This window comes from Seriola lalandi, unplaced genomic scaffold, assembly GCF_002814215.2.
Source record: "Seriola lalandi dorsalis isolate HSWRI2012SDOR001 ecotype SW California unplaced genomic scaffold, Sedor1 jcf7180002054579, whole genome shotgun sequence".
Classification (NCBI taxonomy): domain Eukaryota; kingdom Metazoa; phylum Chordata; class Actinopteri; order Carangiformes; family Carangidae; genus Seriola; species Seriola lalandi.
The window spans coordinates 1,058,585-1,080,570 of record NW_019525132.1 but is presented as its reverse complement, the minus strand read 5'-3'; the positions used below and the strand labels follow the sequence as shown (position 1 = coordinate 1,080,570).

The 21,986-nt window shown below is 41.9% G+C and overlaps 1 long non-coding RNA gene across 1 annotated transcript in view; it reads right to left on the bottom strand.

Moving 5' to 3' along the window:
* Window positions 1-21,986, bottom strand: part of LOC147818462 (uncharacterized) — a 93,929-nt gene that overhangs the window by 39,168 nt on the left and 32,775 nt on the right. Inside the window, exon 2 of the long non-coding RNA XR_015437941.1 lies at window positions 1,463-1,610. This is a non-coding gene — a long non-coding RNA (uncharacterized LOC147818462). The remainder of the gene's footprint in view (window positions 1-1,462; window positions 1,611-21,986) is intronic.

Below are 21,986 nucleotides of genomic sequence, written 5' to 3'. Positions count from 1 at the left end.
TAAAAAGGTACAAATGCAGTGTGCAGGGCAAAGACAATGTGCTAGAGCAGGCTGAGGGTCTACAGAGATCAGAGGCCACATGGCTTTTTCTTAGTCACTCTGCGTTGGACTTGCGGCTGTACAGGAAGTGTAGAGAGGCTGGATAGCTTGTTGCTGGGCTGGAAAGGATCTGTCATAATGCCGCGAGCTCTGACTCTGCACTTTCTGGTGTATAAGTCCTGCAGAGGGGGAAATATACGCTCAGCCGAGCAAACCACTCTCTGTATGGCTCTATGATCCTGAGCAACAGTTCCTATACTGTTTGGTGATGTCCCCTCTTAGGATGCTTTCCACGGCACCAGAAAGAAAAAGGTCTTAAGACCCCGTCAGAGACTTGGAATTTCTGAATCTTTCTGATGTGGTGAAGGCGTTCCCTCACCTACCTTGCCAACATGTCTGTGTGCACAGACCATGTCAGATTCTTGCTGATGTGTGTAGTCCCTCTGCTGCTCGCTCCCCAAATCCGCAACCGGCTCCTTGGTTTTGCTGACACTCAGTAAAGGGTTGCTGACTTTGATGATGGAGTTGGGGCTCTCTGCACACCTGGGTGTATATCAGGTATTTCATAGTGCAAGTGCAAGAGAACTTGAGAGAGAAAGTGTCTTGCTTACTGCTTGTTTATCCCACATTCATTCCAAGTATACAGTACACTTGATGACCTTCATCAGTATATACCCGATGAAGGTCGTTTAGACCAGAACGGCGTCTAAAATAAACATAATAAAATAACGCAGTACACAGGAAAACAACACTGAGAGTTAGAAAAAGGTTAAAAGCATGAATTTCTTGGCTGCAGTACAATAGTGTAAAAGATTTCCAACATAATTTGACACTGGCCTTGTTCAGGGAACACAAAGGTAGTAAACTTGAAGCATTCAAGCATCGGGCATTGTTAAGATTTTCTATTTGGCTTCTGTGTCTTCAGTGAGTTCTGTGACTTTTGGAGCCTTTTTAAATTCACAAAAACTTTCACCATGAATATAAATATCGCACAATATTTTTTTTCTCAAACCAGAAGACCTGTTTCTCACAGATACAGACTCTTTGCTTGATGACAGAATTCATGACCCTTAGAGAGTGAGATTCTGTAGCTTTTGTTTGCCATGTCATTCATTTCTAGGTCACTGGGAGGACTGAATGCTTGATTGAGCTTGAGACGTGCTCAGTGAAGGATCTCCACATCACCATTCCCATGTGTGTGTGGATGCTTGTGGATGTGTGTGTTTGTGTGCAGTGAAGCAAAGGAGCTCCACCCCAAATCCAAAAGGCACACACACACACACACACACACAATCTCTCTACTACACGCTCAACTCTGCAGGTATGAAATCTCATGTCTCAAGCTCAGCACACACGCCCACACATACACACACACACACACCACCCATTGCTTTCAGTGCAATAGAACGCAGCCCTCCTTTACCTGCTGTCACTTTCCATCTCGGAGCTTTGAGCTGCTACTTTGTTGAAGCTCTTCGGCTGATGGGAATCCATTTCACTTCAAAGGCCTTTTCTCCTCTCTCCTCCTCCAGGGCCAAGTCTGAACTGCAGGTCAGCACATCAGGGTCGGCCTGTTAGGGACACGACACATTGGATGTCAAATGAAATGTAAAGATCTACTGGCAATGCATTCTATAGCTCATACCCTGCACACATTCCTAATTCATAGGATATACAGGACTGAGACTTGTTCTCATCAGTATTGCGGCAGCAATATGTACAATCACTGCAGTATCATTACAGTCAGTCATTCAGAGTTTCTGTTATGTCACACATACTATACATTACAGTAGCTTGTATTGCTCTTACTAGTGTTTATACATTATTGAATCCTAAAATCTTGTTTTCTAAAACAACAAAAAAATACTTTAAAACATATCTGACTGTGGAGTTTCAAGTACAAGTACAAGTACAAGTAACAGCATATTTCACAATGTGTTTCTATGCATTATTTAGAGAATGATCATTTGCCTACTTCAGTTTAAGATGTTTAAATGTGTCTCAGTCCTCCAGCAAGGCACAATATCACATTTAAATTCTGGCTGCAAATGATGGAAGGCCAGCAAGCACGTTAAATATGCAACCCTTCAGCAGACTATAATGGCTTGGCTCACTGTACAGACACTATCAGATATCTGAATTTCTACTCAGTCAATATTTGAAGGATTTTTATGGGGGGGGGCCTCAGTACAGAATGAGATATCTACTGAATATCAAACATGCCCACAAAACATATACTGGCAAATTATTTCGAAAAAAAAGCATTTGAGCAAAGTGACTCCTACATTACAAAAAGTACAAAATAAAAAAACACTTGTTTTTGTTTAACACCCATGTACTCAGATTGGTAAAGAAGCAGGGTGGTTTAAACAAAATATACTGCTGACAAAACACAAACTTGACAGTAGTTCACATTAAATAAGGTCTTGTGATGAGCACAGCTCAGAAAGAGGAGAAAAATGAGGAGAGAATGTAAATGAGCCGCTAATTATGCACCAGAGTTGCTCAAAGTAAGTACAAATATAGAAATGGTGAAACTAAAAAGTGGTGTGCAAATGGGTTTATATTTGTTTGTTGTTTTAATGGATTTTCACTTCCATAAATAATGAGAAAATAATTAGCCCTATACTTACAAAATGCTAAGCACTTATTTGCAACTCTGCCCTTTTCATTTTGATCATTTTAATTTGACCATACACTTAAATTCAGGCAAGTATGAGGACAAAGTTTTACGAGGCAGACTAAAATAAACTACCTTGAAATGTTCAGTCCCTCTGCATATTATCCTTGTTTAGTTCAGAGGATAGGCACTATGAGAGCTTTGTCTGGGTTTAGCTCCAATTAGGCCGTCCTATTCCAGATTAAGAGATCAGAGGAGAAACTCCCCCAATATCCCCAGGGGGGATTTTATGTCAAAGGCTCTTTAGGTTGTACACGAAGTCTCTCAGACAAAAGAGAGAGATTCTGGAAAGCCTCTTAGAAGTAAGTGACAGTCAAGTTTTGTTCTGTCTGCAGAAACTCCAAATTGACAAAGTTGGGTCAGTTTGGCCCTACATGTAGTTCACATGTCTTGGCTTATTTCACTCTCTTTCTCATGCTGTGGAAACAGGTGCTTTTGGCACTATGACTCCACCTGAGCACACGGCCTGCCACGGTTTGATAATCTAATTACATACGAGCCAGTAACCACTTCACCTTGAACATAAAGCTGATCACTCTAATCAGCTGGCAGAACAATGTAAGTAAAGAATTTACACTTTTAAAAAGGAGGCAGCTCAACCTAAAGGTGTCAGTTAATCACAGCGATCTACAGAAGTGAAAGACCAAAACTGCAAATAGCTACAGCAAAATGTCAGCTCTAAAAGTTCAGTGTTTATTATCGCTACATCTAACTGCCACACGGCAACAGTCACATTAGCAGTAAGCATATGCTGCCTTGCAGTGCTGTCAGACAACTTTTCTCTGCATCACCATTACAGGGAAGTCTCTGGGGAAATCAATGAACGCATTAACCAGGCTTAAAGATGAATAAAATGTAGTGTATTGGGGAACATATAGAGTGGGTGGTAGGGATGATGCATTTAAATGGCAAGTCTTGTCCACCCTTTCAGTCACCAACTGTTTTCTGACACGCTGATGGTTTGATTACTTTCTGCAGCACCCACTGTGCCTCCAACTTTGCTGGCAAGGAAGGACACTCACAGGCATGTGCAAAGAAGATGACATGCATGCATGAAAACATGCTGTGATTGCAAAGCACAAAGCACACACACACACACACACACACACACACACACAAGCTCCCAAGAATCCCAGGAGTTACAATTACAAACACTGTCAGACTACACCTACTCATCTCTGAGAGGTAATTACTTTACTCACCACAGTCATCTTACCCTTTGAGCCTTAATATAGAACTTCACATTCTGACAAACTGCTGTATTTATTGTTTAAGGCACCTGAGCTCAGTCATACTCAGAACTGTAGCTGGAATATGGGAGGCTGGAAATTATCCTCAGCCTACGCAATCATATTGTGTTGCAAACCAAATACTGGACACATTGCTCACTCGCAGCATTCTGCTGTTCTATCACTATTAAATCAATACGGTGTTATTGTCATTTCAGAGGAACTATAATTTCTGTTGTTTCGACTCATGCTTTGTCCTTAGGTTTGATAAATCAATAATGTTCGGAAAGTCTCTCCAATGTTTGTTTATTTGAAGAGAGATGTATGTACTTTTATGTGGGGCCCGGCAGGAAGAGCTGTCGCTGTTTGTCTGTACACTGAAAATCAAGCCTGTTGTGGTGAACTGCACATGCTGCAGCGTTCTCACATCTTAGGTGCATTGTGCCCTCAAATTAATTAAATTCAATGCACCCGAGGAATTCAAAGATGGCTGCGAAAGCAAAATGTGACAGCGTATGAGTCTGGAAGGGCTTGTAAGATTTGTAGCATCTTTAATTGCTCGTGCTATGTATATAATAGCTGTTAATACACACAGCTGGATGATGGCTTTAAACTGCAAGTGTTCATTGCTGTTCCATGTCTGTTTTGAGAATTATATATCTTACAATCTAACATGGTTACATAAAGACTAAAACAGATCAAATAAAAATGATTTTTTAAAAAAGAGGTGTTGAATGTTTCTCTTTTCTTGCAGTAACACCTACTACCCTTCTTTTAGATATTATAATGGACTGCAGAAGCATGGGAGTTATTTCGCATTTGTTTTGTCTGTTGAGTCAAATAACAAAGCTGGTCTGATCTCGTCTGTGATAGGGGCAGTTCACAGCAAACAACTAGTCCACCCACCCAGCGACTGCCAAAATAACAGGCTGTACAGGCGCCAAATAAAAAGGGGGTACTTATACGTCAATCTGTGATTTAGGATAAAGAAAAACCGCAGATGTGTTTTTTTGTTTTGTGAGTCTTGCGACACTTAAAACAAAGACAAGTTTATATGTTTGACTGCTGCCAGCAAACCCTTGTACGCTAGAACAGATGCATTTGTTTAACAGCGTCCAAGATTAATAATCTTGCAAGTGTGAGCAGCTACAGCTCAAGGGTTCCTCACTAAAACACTCAAACTCATACCAAACAAGACGTACTACAGCTAACTGATACACCACCTGCAACCTGTCTGACACTGTTTACATGTAATAGGGTACTGGGGGCCTGTGGAGTTTTGATTTGCTCTGCTGACCTGCTGGCCACGTGTAGCTAAAGGTGGCGTTATTTTTGGTTGTGAGAACACATCTTTGGTTCCCTCTGCAGAATACTGGTGACCAGATTTGGTGCAATAGACAGCATCAAACCTGAAAAAATGTTTTCAGAGTCAGCAGTCTTGAGTCTGTTCACGCAGCGGGATAATCTGCACCAACCACTGTGCAGCCATAGGGAAGACTTATGGTAGTCTACTCTGTCTGGAACTTGAATCACACATCTTTTACTGAGAACAGTTAATGAATGAATACATTGCATAACACTTTCTCATTTTGACCAAATTACAAATCTTATTAATTAAACTAGTTTCATTTGCTTGGCTGAGGAGTTAATGAATGGAAACTCTGCTGTGGACACACACTCATACACACACACACATGCACGCAATGTTGTCTCTCATACACTCGCACACACACCACTATGCTCCTCTCTCTCTCTAGCTATGCAGAGCCCAGATGACTGGGGGAGAGTGTGTGGTTACCAGTGTGTCTTTTTGTCTTCTACCTCCGTTGCTTTATTGGTTTCTAGGAAATAGACAAAGGACCAGTAACTTTAAAAAACCCTCATGTGACAGATTAGAGATTGATTGATGGATATTTGTGCGTGAAGGACAGTTACAGATGGACACCTGCTGCTGACTACTTGATGGAGCCCTTCTAATGAACAGTACTTATTGCCATGGAAACCCTACTACACACACACATACACACACTTATACACTCACACACACGGTGGAGCCTGCAGACTGATCATTAGAGCCCAGTGATCTTTCTCCTCTGTGTCCTCTCCGACCCCCATTGCCCTTCCTTTGAGATCCAAGCAAATTGCACCCCTCCCTTTATCATATCCTTCTTCTCTACCTCCCCTTCCATCAGCCCCCTGATTGCCTGTAATGGTCCTTCATATCCTCCCTCCCACTTTTCATTCCCTCCACATTGGTATCTTTCACACCCCTATCCCTCATATCCTTTTGAACTATCTCTCCCCCCTTATCTGTCCATCGCTTCCGCATTTTCTGCCACTACCTTCATGGATTTATCCTCCTCTCCTCATGCCCTGCCTCCCCCTGTAGTCCATCCATCCATCCCTTCATGTGACTCTTTTTCCTCTTTCACCCCTCCACCCATCCATCTCCTCCAATAATTACTCAGTTGGAGGTTTTAATTAGAGAAAGAGGAGGAGCCGTCTGGTGCAGCAGAGCCCTAATTGAAACCCCAATTAGTCTCCTCTGGTTGTCAGTGTGCTGACGGAGCCGCCACTCTGCCGAATATCAGATTTTCATCAGTAGGTGAATTTTCTGAAGTGATTACTTTGACTTTTAATAAAATGTATTAGGGTGGTAAATCAAAAGTGCAGGCAAGAAACGGTCTCCCTTATTGCTAACGATTATAATTGCCTCAAGCAATCTGCCTCAATCTGCTCTGGAAATTACCAGCAGGAAGCTGTGGCAATTGGACGAGACAAACAAAACAACAAAAATTCACTAAGGTAACTTGTTGCCGTGGTGATTACCATAGTGATGGCAAAGTCGTAGGAGAAGCAGCCGCTCTAGTTTTGGGGAGGAGGTAAGTGTGGTACAAAGGCAGGGACTGAAAATGCTTTGTGTGTTTGTGTGTGTGTGTGTGTGTGGGTGTGTGTGTGTGTGTGTGCTGGCTCAAAGCCGTAAGTGGGACAATTACACACACATTCAGTCTTTCTCCCTCTTTCTGTCTCTCCCAGTCATACAATCATCGCAATAATTTTTTGGCATGTATACACCCAGCTGATGCTTCGTGAAACCCCTCCCCCAAGCAGTGATTGTCCAATCAAAGTTTAGCAAACTTAGCAAGGCATAACAGGCCTGTCAAGTTTCAGATACTGTGGCAAGAATGACAGTCCTAATTTAAAGAGTTTGCCTTCTAAGCCGCAAATATTCACGTACGCAGTTAGTTAGCTAATGAAATGCTCCTTGGCTTTAGAGGTAGCGTTGAGTTAGTTTAACTGTAAAAAGCTAAGGACATTTTGTGGGGCTACAGGTTATGTAAAAAAAAAAGTCAATTTGTCTGTGTGGAAGATGGTCCTGGATGCTACTACATCAGAGTTGAGTCTAATATCAGCAGCACTATTGTAGGCTATATGTCTTCTACACAGAGCTTCTAGCTTTAGCTTCAGTCTTTTAGCATGATACCATCTATGTAGCCATCAATCATATTCCATCATCATATTCCAGACAGCGTGTACATGGCTCTTGTTTTAAAACGAGTCAGCAGAAAACACTAGAAAGCCCAGTTAAGACAGCGATTTCAACCAACTAATGGAGCTAAAGGTTGCTTAGCTAGCTAGCTATAGATGATAAAATCTGCTAGCCACAGAACTCTTTTCAACCAGAGCTAGCTAGATATGAGAAGCCTGCTTTTGTTTACTTTTATCGGGAATTAGGGATCCACTGTTTGACAAATTATTATGTATTTCGAGTGGTATATACGTGCTGCACGAGGACGGAAAGCTTGACAGATGTAGCAACAGTAACATCCATTGTGGTCTAATCAATAAACACCATCCATCAAACCCTCACTCAAAAGTACTCGAGGTCACCAAACCCTTAACACACATGTTCCGCCTGACCGACGCAAAGACATGCACACACTCTTCCCTCCATCCTTCTCTGTGACATCCAGCAATACACATTCGCATGAATGCTCCCATCAACAAACACACATACACACACACTTGTTAAGCCTTCCCTCTTCCACCCCCTGTTGAGTCCAGCCCAGACAGACCCGGCTCAGTCCTATCTGCCTCTGGATTTGGCTGCAGACAGCCGCAAAGCAGAGCAGAGCACATCCTGATAAGCTCCCATTGATTGGCTTCAGACTGGCTGAAAGGCAGAACACATTGTCGCCTCTTTCTTTCTCCACACACACGCACACACACACACACACACACACACTGGGGATAAGAGAAGGGAAAGAGAAGGGGAAGAGAGAGATGAAGGGAGTGGGGGGTGATGGAAAAGAAACAAAATTCACAATGACAAAAGCGAGACAAATCAAGAATAAGGGGCAGGCTAAATTGTTTGGGCAGACACTGCAGCTGGAGAGACAGACAGAGAAAGGGAAAGAAAGGAAGATGGATGCAATTCTGCAGGTAGAAGTGTAGGTCAAAAGGAACTGAGAATAAGACGATATTCATTTCAGTCCAACAGAGAGAAAAAGACAGAAGACAAAGGAACAAACAGGCTGATGGAGAGCTAATCAGAGACCACCAGGCAGGCAGACAGTCAAAGAATAGGAGTTGGAAAAACATGTGAAATGGAGAGAATCTAATGAAAGTAACATGTCAAGACTCTAATAATGGAGGTAAGGCTTGGGCCAATTAATGATGGGCCTTCAATCCAAATTCAAAGTCTGAAAAGCTGGGAAATTATTTATGGCATTTAAAATTCACAGTTCTGACCATTAATTATAGCTCCCTCTTTCAGACACATCATTCTAAGACAAGCACTTGTCATTTCTGTCAGCACGGGGCCGTCCATGTTTGCAAAATCAAATTGAATAGCAGCTTTTTAGCATCATTTGTGTAGCCAGGAAAATACTGCAAGAAAAGGCCAGATTCAAATCCTCAACTTTGTGAAAATGCAATCTGTGCTGTAACCCGCTGCGTCACAAGGACGCCTCCAAATGGAAAGATGGGATTGTAACAGAGGGAGTGGGCCCCTTCTGTTCCTGAGGTGTGACTGCATGATTGTTCCACTCGGCACCAAGCTGCGGCAGACGGAGTCCTCCTGGGGAGACGGCAGCTGATGGAGGGACTAACTGCATTGTTGCACCGGCGGGAGAAGACAAGGGGAAGGATCATGGAGAGGGGGGTAGAATTCAATATCAAGTCTCTCAACTTGAATTTTTGTAGGTCTTGTGTCTTAAGAATTTCCATCTATCTTGTGTAAGTAACAAGGCACCAACAGTTTTTGTAGTTGAACTCAAACCACAAAAGGATCACAGGTTTACACGCCATTACTGTCATTTCCTGGTTTTAACACTGCTATAATCAATGTTTTTGCATTAACGGTGCATCAAATGAGTGTGTAATGTGATAGAGGTTACTCATAGTGGCAAACCCACATAGAAATACCATCCCACTCCTGCACGCTCCTCTCAGCTCCACGGAGCGCTTCGGCATCTTTCAGCTCATCGGGCAATTTTACTGTTATCATTCAACATCACAGCTATTACCAGTGTCATTTCCAACCACCACAGGCAAGCTAGCATCAGTGCGAAGCTCTAAAAAAAAAAAAAAACCTGACTGGACACCAACTGACAAACAGCAAACACACGGTTAGTGCAGCATATTTCAGAAACCATGTTTACATGTGTAAAACACAGAACCGGCAGGCTCCAAAAGCGCAATGATAACCTGGATACTAGTGTGAAAGTAACCACTAGTGTGCACTCAGTATTTTCTACCGTGTAACATTCACTTCTCTTACTGTATGAAAACTCTGTCGCATATCTTACAGTCAGTAATTCAGGTTAGTGTGGCTTCCAGGGAACCAGCGTTGAAAGCCAGCCGGAGGGTGGGTGTGTGTATATATGTGTCTGTGTGTGTTTGTACAGGCTACGTGTTAAGTCTCTTTATGCATCCACATTATGGGGACAAAAACCAAGTCCCCCAAAACATAAATCATTACATTTTAAGGTGAAGACATGTTTTAAGGTTAGAGTAGGTCTCCAGGAAATGAATTTAGGTGAATGCAATGTCCTCGGAAGTCATGGAGATACAATCGTGTGTGTGTGTATACAAAGAGGAAGTTGTGCCCTCTAGACAGAGAGAAAACAGCAGGGTACCTTGGCATAACCTCTCTTCCTTGCTTTCACTCTCCTTCCCATAAGACTTCCTCACTCTTCTTCCCATATCTTCCTCTCTCTCTCTCTCTCTCTCACACACACACACACACACACACAGACACACACACACACACACACACACACACACACAGAGACATATGTATACACACATGCTTGTTGTTATTCCTGACACACAGTATCTCTTAAAGAAAGGCTAACCTGCCAAAAGGTATGAAGAACAAAATCCCAAAACACAGTCGATACTACTGACGGACTCGCTGCAGTGCAACACTGCAGCTGCACTGTTCTGTTTCCTTTTTGTCACGCTCAGTTTGTGTAGCAGTCATGGTTGGAGGGTTACATTGGATTGTCCTTGACTGTCCTGTTCGACTGTCCCTGTTTTGGTTCCAGCACAGCCTACAGGGTTTTAAACTCTTCTCCATTCATCGTAAAGCAGTTTTTTTTTTTTTATTATTACATTGGTTTCTCATACTACTGTGACAACTTTATCATAACTTCTGTCACACATCAGCGTTGTCACTCAAGTCCTCCACTTTTCACATAATAATATATTTTTCGTCAGGTCATGTCAGAACAATACCTGCAGGCTTTTCTGATTGCAGGTGTTGGAGGGAAAAAAAAACAAAAACTTGCCTACTCTTTTCATAGGCTTCCCACAATGCCTTGCGGCGCCCCTGCAGCACTGCACTGTATTGCAATGTGCTATATGCAGTGTCATGCATCACAGGACATGAAGTGATGCTCAACTTCAATTTGGATAAGTGCTTTTTAATCCACTAAAACATTTAAAAAAATGCATCATAAAACTCAATATTTTGAGCTGCTCCTTTGACTTTGCCTCCGTGTGTCAGTTCTATACAAAAGGTGACTGTGATACTCTGCTCTCTCGTTAAGGTGACGGTGACCCTCCTCTCTCCTGTCATGGCTGTCTCAGTATGTGGACGATTCATCCAAGACAACATCGTCTGTCCTGCATTGTCACAATTTCCAGACATGATCATTTTTATAGACATCTGCTGGCGTCATTGCAAAACTGATGGCGCACTGAAATGTTAATGACCTGGATCTTTAGTGGTCCGACTGAATGGCTGTCTATAATACCACCAAGTGCCCAGAGAGTGGATTGCTATTTGCAACAGGGAATAATGGCCTTAGTTAAAATCAATGGTGTAATCGGCTGAGGACAGTCCAATCAAAAAATGTCTCCTTTTGTTCCCAAAAAGAATTGATTCCAGAAAATGTAGCTTTCAGTTCTAAATCCCTCTTTATTACCACATTGTTACTTACATCCCTCAGTGCATTATTTATATCTTTTCTTTTAAATTTAGTTCATTTCAGAGAAGAGCTGTAATCTAGTGGTAACTAGTGGTCACTATGTAGTATGTCTGCTGCAAATAATAATAGAAACGGTTCTATACACATCTGTATGCAAATACATTATTAATATTTGTTGGCTCTGACTGAAATTCATGGGTAAATGCTGCTGGCAAAAGTGTGAGCTAGAAAATTAAAAAGCTAACAGATGTGACTCTGAGAACTCAGAATAAAGTCAGTAGAAAGTGAGCAAAAGATGTGTTTGTTGTGATGTATTTTTCAAGTGTAATGATGGGGTTTTAGGCGTAGCTGATGGTTTTAACAAATGCAAATTTTGAATTGTGTTGCAATTCGATTTTGCTTTTATTCCTGGTGAAATACTGGATACTTTACAATATGTGAAGGAAAAAAATACTCTATACTAAGACTATAACCTGTGATGAAGGGTCACAAGCACATACTGCTCAATGTGTCCTGTATTACAGTGGAGACACTGTATGTCTCACTTATATTGCCTGGGTTCCCAAACAGTCAGCGGAGCATGAAGAAGCGAGAATAAGCTCTTAAATTGTCCAGTACAAGAGTGTAAAGTGGGACGATGGCTACATCTTCCAGACAGCACGGATGTAGAAACAGGATGTTTACGCCTCAGATCTAGTCTGCATCTTCTCCCTCCTCGCTCTTTCTTCCTCATGGCTCCCGGGCTTGTGTCTCGCACAACTATCTTCACAAGGACACACGCGCACCACAGACTCCTCTAGCACAAATGTCAGCCAATATTTCACATTCTCTTCCCCAAAATGTCAATGCCTTGGACAAAGCTTGTCTGCACTTCCTGCCGCGCTGGCTGTCTGCCGGCCTGCGTCCCACCTACATCTGTTGTCACTGCCTGACATTTCACATGCTCGGGGTCGCAGGACAAACTCACCGGCTGAATATTCCTGAGGTGTGTCAGGAAAGGTTAGGTTGGGCGGACTATGGCATGAAAGTAAAACACACTGAATGCATAAAATATCGAGCCAGTCATCATTTTTCTCTTAAAAAAGAGATCACAATGGTAGGAAAGGCGGATATTGACAAGCAGCGGAGAGACAAGATATTTTAAGCTTTAAGACACCCAGCATGTGGATTGTGTTAAGGGGCTGCATTGTATTTGATTATATTTCAAGTCTGACTTCAGTATTGACAGAAAACATGCTGATCTGGACCAGAATTGACCTGAGAGGGCAGAAAACTACACTTGGCTCCAGGCTGTTTTTCTTTTAATCAGGCATTGTTACAGCTCAGTTTCCCAAAGGATTATATGCACATTGGATGACTAGGCAGAAGACAATTAAAGTCTAGTGACATTATTTACTGTAGTGGGGTGAGGAGTAAGCATGAGGAGGTAGCATTTTTAACTTTGATGCCAGACACACATTCTGTCTCAATGAATGACTTATTCAGGTAGTTACCATGCATGCATATACAAACTAATAACAATGTTGGTGCTGAGCATTTTAAAACTTCTTCATTGGCTGTAACCTAGGCTTTTAAATGTGTAGTATTAATGTTCTGAGAGTGAGTATTCTGCACATCTTTATTAAACTTTATCTGACATAATATATATACCCATTTTTTTTCAAGTTCAAAAGTCTGCTCCAAAAAATGAAGCAATCCCTGAACAATTCCTGGTCTCAGAGAGCCCAGCTGTGAAACACGGTTAAGTACAATGGACTTGGGGCGTCGTGTAGCGTAGTGGTCTAAGCAGGCGCCCCATGTGTAGAGGCTACAGTCCAAATACAGTCAAAATAAAATAAAAAGTACAATGGACTTTGGTTTGCTCCATATCAGTGATTGAAGGTGATTAAGTAATTGGATTTCTGTTGTTTTATAACAGGTTGAAGTCTAATATGAAGTTAAACCTCTCGGTGGTAACAATGACTTTTTACAGATTTGTTAATGCACAGCAAAAATGACATAGAAACCACGACAATTTTCATATTTAATGTAATAATGTTTTATGGCCATGTCTGTATTTTGTCCCTTCCATCAATCAGTTTGAAGAAGAGGGTTAATCTCAACAAAATATTTCCATTACATTAACTCATTTGGCAGATGCTTTTATCCAAAGCGACTTATGAGCGACAGGCATCACTGAAGCTTCAGTGCCTTGGCGTAAGTACTAAGTACTACATCTATTCAAGAAGAGCAAGGAGAAACACAAGTATTACTTATATAATTTGTCAGTCAAAATTAAGACGTGCCGTGATTCTATAACAAAGTATTACATTCACGATTTACAATGTCCACACACTGTAAATTCATTGGACTAAATTCAATCTAAAGAAAGAAAACTGACTCTCGCATTTCATCAAGTTGAAGTGAAACTGCACGCCTGATCCAATAATTGTTCAGGTAGATCTCAGCCAATCACAGCATTAAAAACATTCTAACACCAGTAACACAGACATTTTGACTTGTCAAACATTATTAGTAACGGTAATAATGGCTAAATTACATTTGAGTGTGCATGCTGGATGGCTGACTCACTGTGTGACTTGCTGGCACAACCAACAATGAATACAAGAGAGCCATCGTTAATGTTATTAGCTACAGCTGTGCTTTACCTGCTATGACGAATCAAACTATCTGCTGCTGCTTTGTGCTATGTCTCTTTCATACTGCATTGCATTGTTGTTAATAGACTTTCTTCACTGAGACAAAGAAATTAGTGCTTATTAAGCCCCAAACTGAGCAATAATAATGTCAACGATTTCTTGCTTCTATATATACAGTATAAGATTAGTCCTTTTGCTTATTATTGAGAAAAAAAAGGCAATACTTCCAATAAGGCTGTATTTTTTTTTTTAAAGTAATCATCGGCTTGATTGATTTTTCTCTCAGATCGAGATGATGAATGGTTATTTTTGTTCTGAGCGCAGTCATAAGATCTCATAGGTCTAGATGAGTCAAACCTGTTATGAGAGGAAGAGGAGAAATCTCTCTATCCATCTCTCTGCTCTCTCCTTTGCTCCGTCTCTCTCCGTCTCTGCCTCTCGATACCTTACGCCCACATCCTTTCAGTGCAGAGTGTGCGGCGCTGCATTTTTCCTGTCTTCATTTGGACACTGATTTCTACTCGGATACATCTCCGTTTGATTTAAATTTAGCTGAGAGATGCATGACCCTACCGCTGTGCCTGCAATTGCTGTTTGGCCCTGACTGGGATTTTATAGGCTTGTTGTTTTCGCTGCGTCTTACTCACTTCATTCTTTTTATTTCTCTCTTTACATCCTTTGTTATCCTGCTATGGTGCTTTTAAGGCATTTCTGCTCTTTCAGGCAGTAGAACAGACGACATGATGATGATGGAGTAATGGGATGCAAGTGTGATGATGCGTTTGTGCTGTTTTGCTTTATAATGGTACTTGACTAAAAAAAAAAAAAACATCCACTTATTTATTTCTCAGACAAACACAACACTGTTTCTCACTTCTGTGGCCAAAAACTCAATTATTGTGGTCCACTTAAAAGTCTGATTTTTATGCTAATTACAAAACCGTGGAATTTATTCATTGTTCCACACTGAAATCATTTGGATAATTACAAACATTAAAAGCCACTAAAAGATGAAAAATATTCCCTCTCTTCAGCGCCAGACACTCAAGGACACTGTTTTAGCATGTGCATGGGAAGGACATGCCATCTTTGCACATCAGTGGGCACCTTAACAAATTAAACATGGGGATATTTGGAGGGTTTTACAGAAGGTAGCACACAACTACTTTATGCAAATGACAAAAAACAAACACTACGTTCAGCCAATTCAGCACAAACTGCTTCATAATATCCACTGTGACTGACATGCAAACAAAAGCCACCGTATCAATTGTCAACTTCCCCTTTGACAGGTTCAATTGACAGAAATGTGCCAACATGGCATCTCTGAATTGCTTTTAGAAGTTTTCTGATGAAAATGAAACAAAAGTATTTTGATTAACAGGAAGTTCACAGTCCCACTGGTAAAACAGTAGGACAGTGCAAAGACCTCCTTGGCTCGTCTGTGTTTGACATCCCTATATATGCAGAATATATACAGAGCTTCATCACACCATCACAGCCTGCCTATATTTTCCCTGCATTCTACTTTTTTCTTCTTAGCCCCATTTAAAAAAAAAAACTAAATTAAACTGATGGTTACAGTCACTGCTCATCCTCCATCTCCTTTAATTCTCAGGTTCCCTTCCACCTCTACCTTTAATTCACCATTTGAATAGATTAGTCTAATCCACACACACACACACTTCACCAATCCACCACCACCACCACACACACTTCAAAGTATCATCTTACACACACACACACACACACACACACACACACACATTAGTCTGATCTCCTGTTCATACCTGCCAATGACTCACCCAAAATGGATCAGGGAATGAGGGACTTTCTTATTTCCTCAGTGGCAGGCCAATAAAATCCACTTCACAGCAACAAACACACACACACAAACACACACACACGCCAGCTCTGCAAGTCAAACGGTTATCCATTTTTAATGACTCACAGACAGCTTGACCTAGTATTGCACCGCTCTGTGTGCGGTTTGTGTGTGTGTGTGTGTGTGTGTGTGTGTGTGTGTGTGTGTGTGTGTGTGTGTGTGTGTGCGTTTTGTGGCCGTCTGATGACACACAAGTGAATATGTTGCCCTGCAATGTGTGGGCATCCTAAATAGCACGCACCGCTTGCAAAAAGCCAAAGCGAAGATGAGTCATTTCCTGTCAGCTCACACAAAGACAAATGATATCAAACACACACCAGTGGTGAAAAGCATGCAGGGTGTTTTTCCTCATAACCTCACCTGCACCCATCTCCCTGTTTCCCATCATGTCCACTTTAACGTGTGGCGATCTAGCTAGCTTGTTAGCCAGGCGGCTAGCTGCCTAACCATCTGCAACACGTCCGGATAGAGGTCATACTTTGACTCTGTGTCTGACTTTCATACTGATATTAGTTATTCATCCATGCACTCACACTCTCACACACAGACACACTCACACACACACAGCATACTTTCTCTCTGTGACCTCTGAGAGACCTCGGTCGGTCCTCCCTCTGGTCCTGCATTCGTCTGCCTCGCTCTTTTTCTGTCGCCCATGTCCGTGCCAGCTGTTGGAGTAACTCATTACAGAATTGCTTCCAATTTTTTAATTTACTATGATTATTGACTAATTTTTTGTGATTAAGCACAATATTGTCTTCTAATCTGTTCTGATTCCTTCACTGATCTAAATATTCAAATTATGTCCTGCAGCATATACTTGGTGGCGGTTTCATTCTCTTAACATGACGAATACATGATGTGGTTTGAATCAGTGACGCATGAGCAACACTATACAGTATATCATGAGATCCTTTCATATGTGATTAGTGTGCACGCAGAAAACTTAATTGAAAATGCTTTTGGAGGACATGTTCCATACATGCGCGTATGTAAATAGTCAGAAATCAAATGGCGACAGTGATGCAAGAATTACAACACTTTTGGTTGTCTGTATTCTTTTAAAGATCATGTTTGTTTTCCCGCTCATGCGCAGTTGGTATCTAGTGGAGGGCAGGGGCTGTTGGTACCCTTGTAGCGTAGTTGCCGTAGTGACACAACGAATTGGTGGGCATGCGGACATTTGCAAATGTAGGCCACGCGGACCAGAGCAGACCCTCACACATGCGGGAAGAATAACACTTAATACATTTTGTTCCATGCCTTTACATTTAGCTGCACTATGTGAAGGACATATTCTTGCAATGCAATGTTGCCACTGAGTTGACAGAGGTCTCCACAGTACTGCTCATTATCAAGTATTGTATCACAGGACCAGCTGTGGACAGAGCCTGGGGATACAAGACTCCTGTGCAGAGACGTGTGTGTGTGTGTGTGTGTGTGTGTGTGTAATTTAAGCCAATTGAAACCTTCACATAAAATCACTGCAAAATTTAAAAACAAAGCACACGTACAGTAGTTACTGCATTTGTTATTAGTCATGAGACCATTACTCAGCAATGGTGAGCTTGTGGAGTCAAGAATCATACTTGGATCATGTTAAAACAGCAACATTAGACATTTGGGTTATTCTTACAAAATTATCCGATTTCACTAACTGTACTCTTCTGCTCTCAGTAGATAAGAAAAATGACTAAATGTTTTTTTTTTTTTTGAATGGAAAACCTTTCAAGTGGCATGGCATGTCAGATTGGACTATGATCACACATCCTGGTGCACACACACACACACACACACACAGTCAATCTTGTACATCTATAATCAACCTACAGATCAGACCCATGTACAAAGAGGAAAATGTTGCAACTGAATCGTGTGTCAGAACAAGATTATTTGGATGTTCAACCTCCTACAGAATTCACATGAAAAGACTGTTATTTACACAAGCACTGTGGCCTGGTGTGTGTTTGGGTTTGTGTGTGTTTGTGTGTGTATGTGTGTGTGTGTGTGACTATAAGCCACAGGAAAAATGACTCACTGTTGTCATGGGGAAAGCAGAGCAGTGCGACTGGAGGGATTTACTGAACCATGCAAAACACACAGTCAGACATGTGTGTGCAGTCACACACAACTTAAATCGAGCATTTCGGTCATTCAGTTAAACCGTAGCGTGATCAAGTCCTACTGTAATGCCAAGGTAAACATACAATCTGCAAACGTACACATGAATAAAATAAAGTGGGAGAGTGGGGGGGACAAAATAAAGGGAGGGACTACAAAAGGGAATATTCACAGACCTGTAAATAACACACTCACTGAGGCAGACACACACACTGAGCATCTGTGCCAGGTTGTTTGGAATAGAACTGAGTAGATCACGGAGGCAGCTGCATTCCCCACAAACTAAACAAACCAAAATAACACACACACACACACGAGCATTCAGACATTCAGGGGACCATTTTCTCCTCTGCCTCTTGCTTTCTGTGTGTCTCACATGCATGAACACATACAGTACAAAAAAAAAAAAATCCCCTAACATGGTGCTTTATAAAAACTCACATGCAGTATGAAGGAACCAGGCAGCTCATTAGCCAGGGCTGCCAGTCACACACTGCAGAAAATCCCCACTAATTCCAGTTTAGTGGTGCTAAAAGGTGCTGTGGGTCTGCGGTGATCCTTTCTGTATGTGTTGAACACATTAAATCACCCACTAACAAGAACCGGAAGCCATGATAGATGAAAGCTGCATTATCAATCAACTGCATTATCAAAACAACTGTTTGTTTTTTGTATATTTATCTTCACTTTTTCTGTCAGACAGGAGCTTTTATTAAAAGGTATACATTTGATCAAACGTAGCTAAATTTGTTTAAAATTTTAATGACGGTGAAGGTCTGTTTCATTTGGTCGCCTGTCAATGGCGTTATATCCCCTTTGCGAATGCGTCAACGTTGTGGTTTTCTGCTTTTAACACTTTTTTTTTTAAACAATAATTTAACTATTTTAAATATATATTTTGACCAGATGAAGGATTTTTAGTCATCGGACATCTGGATCTTAAGTTAAAACCTCATGTACGTCCTGTGTCCACTGAACAGCATCAGAAAAACACTGATTTTTAACATGAAACTAGGGGCGGCACAGTGATGCAGTGGTTAGCATCGTCGCCTCACAGCAAGTGTGCCTTCAGGGGTTCACTCCGGGTGCTTCCTCCCACAGTCCACAGACATGTACATTCGGTTGATTGGCGATACCAAAGTTCCCACAGCTGTTAATTTGACTGGTTGTTTGTCGCTATATGTCAGTACTGTGATAGACTGTCGACCGTTCCAGGGTGCACCACACCCCCACCCCCCACCCATCTTACAAAAAGAAGAGAGAAAATTACATATTGTACGGTAATAATTATTTGTTCTTCTTCTTTGTCCCTTAGTTGCTGAATATTAGAACTAAATCTATGGATTATCGTGTTTTAAATGGCCAATCAAAGTCATTAATCTCATTATCTAATACACATCGCATCGTTCGGTTTAACGATATTATGGAGCCATTTACACGTTCGTTTTTATCAGTTATTTCCGTCTTAGTTGCCACAGAGCGAGAGACAGATGGATGGAGACAGACTGGGAGGCAACAGAGACGTGTGTGGTCATGTGATTAGATGTGAGCATTGATTCACAGTGGTAGACAACATAGAGAGAAGAAAGAGAATTTAGATGGAGGGAGAGAAAGAGGTCATTGTCGTCCATTTTGATGGGAACACAGATATCAGAGGGAGAGGTGGATGACAAAGGAAAAAGAGGAATGACGCAAAACTAGGGCGCATTGTAATCTGTTTCTCAACTCTTTTCTGCCCACTATTTTCTGACGCATATGCTTCCTTAATTAACTTCTCATGGTCCAGCAGAAATATCGCACACCTTCTCATCCTTTTTCTTCAGCGCAAGTCGTGTGTTTCTACATCATAATTCTCTGGATATGGCACCCAGGGAGCGACACACTTCTCTGCCGGAGCCTACAGTAAAGCAGGAAGCACAGAGCCACACAAAGAGCTGGAGAGAGAGGAAGATGTGTGATGATGGCCAGAGACAAAAGCGCTGCAGTACAATGCAGACATAGGCTTCCCTTCATCACAGAGTGCTCATTGTATAGCTCTGTGTTTAGTGTTTGTGCTGGAAGACTAACTGAGGAAAGAGAGAGGGATGGAGGGGGTCATCGCTCTGGATAGAGAGGGGAGAGGAAAGTGTGTGTGTGGGCAGGGAGAGAGAATGGGAGGGTCACTATTCACTGTCATGGCCCTGCTGTTTGTGTTGAGCAGTGTTGGGTGTGTGTGTGTGTGAGTGTGTACTACTGTATATGGTTCAGCAGCATGTGTGAATGGGCTGCTGGATGAAGGAAAGAAAGAAAGGGTGTGGCCATGGTTTGTGTGTGTGTGTGTGTGTAGGCTGGAAGGGATGAAAAGGACGGGCCACTCAGGATGTCATCAGTTATGTGTTAAGTACTCAATGCAACAGGATAATATTCTGCATCTGTCTCTACAGAATTTAGTACAGCTTAAACTGACAGTGCCACCCTTTGGGCAAAACAAAAAGCATCAGTTAAAAAAAGAAAGAAAGAAAAACCCAGAAAAATAAACCTTTCCATTGACTATTTCTGAAGCCACGTTGTGTACCGAGTCTGTGATACAGGCCTTTAAAATGCCTCTGAAAACACCAGCAGATGGAGACCAGTGAAGCAGGATCAGGTCTGATCGTATTAATAAACAAATATCACGTATTTCCTGCCTCTATGCGTGATGCGCTTTACTGGCACTTAAAGGGAGCAATGTAATGATAAGAGCTATTTTGAATGCAGTGCATTTCTCTCTTTTGGAGTGATACATATTCATTCAACCACACATGTACTACCAATCACCATCATGAATGCTGTAATTCTCATAATGTGCTCAAACACAGAATTCATAGCAATTAATTGGAAATGTGACTGTTCAATGAGCAAAACAAGTGTTTCAAAACAAGTGTTAAAGGAGCTGCTTCATATTCTATACTGTGTGTGCGAGCAAAACGTATAAATGGCTGTTAGATTTCTGAGACCTGCTTCAAGAGGTTGTTAGTGTGAATTCGCACTTGGCTGTGGCCGTTTCTTAAAAGGTGGCGAAAATAAAAGGCGTCATTTCCACAGTCACATGGACAAGCTGGAACAATAGCTGCTGTGTGTGTGTGTGTGTGTGTGTGTGTGTGTGTGTGTGTGTGTGTGTGTGTTTGCGTTGCCTCGGTGGTGTGATGGTGTGTGGGAGTGATCCGAATGGACCCCTCGGTTCCGTGTCTCAATATCCACACAGACGTCAGACGTCACCCTCCTACATACACACACAAGCATACACATATCCACACACAAAAGCACATGCAGGGATTCACATTATACATTGTGTTAATGCAACACACACACACACACACACACACAGGGGAGAACATTACACAAATGTGTATTCTGTGAATCAATCAAAGTCGGTCTTGTGCATACACACACACACACACACACACACACACACACACACACAGAAAGACAAACAAAAACAGGAAGGAAGTGAGCATTCAATTTAGGCTTGGCTACCCGACAACAGTTTCTCTTTAGTGGTCTTCAATTGTGGCATGTATTGTCCTCCGTGTGTGTGTGTGTGTGTGTGTGTGTGTGTGTACTGCCTTGCATCCTGTGTGTACGTCAGTGTGAATAAATGAATGGAGGAGGTGCGACCAAGGTCAAAGTGGGCGGCGTCTGAAACACTACAGCCTTGCTCTGTCTGTGTTTCACAACGCCACCCCTCTCTCTCTCTCTCCCTCTCTCTCTCTCTCTCTCCCTCTCTCATTGTGCGTCTGCCTCTCCGACGTGTATATCTCTATTTCTCGACTTTAGCTTGTTCTTTTATTCATTTGTTCTTTCATCCCTTTGTTCTTGTTCTTGCTCTCTTCTACAGACGGCTCGGTGGTCACACTGTTTCAGTCAGGATTTTTACTCCCACTGGGACTACAAATGGCCAAAAGTCTATTAAAGCAGCCACCAGCCATCCAAAGAAAT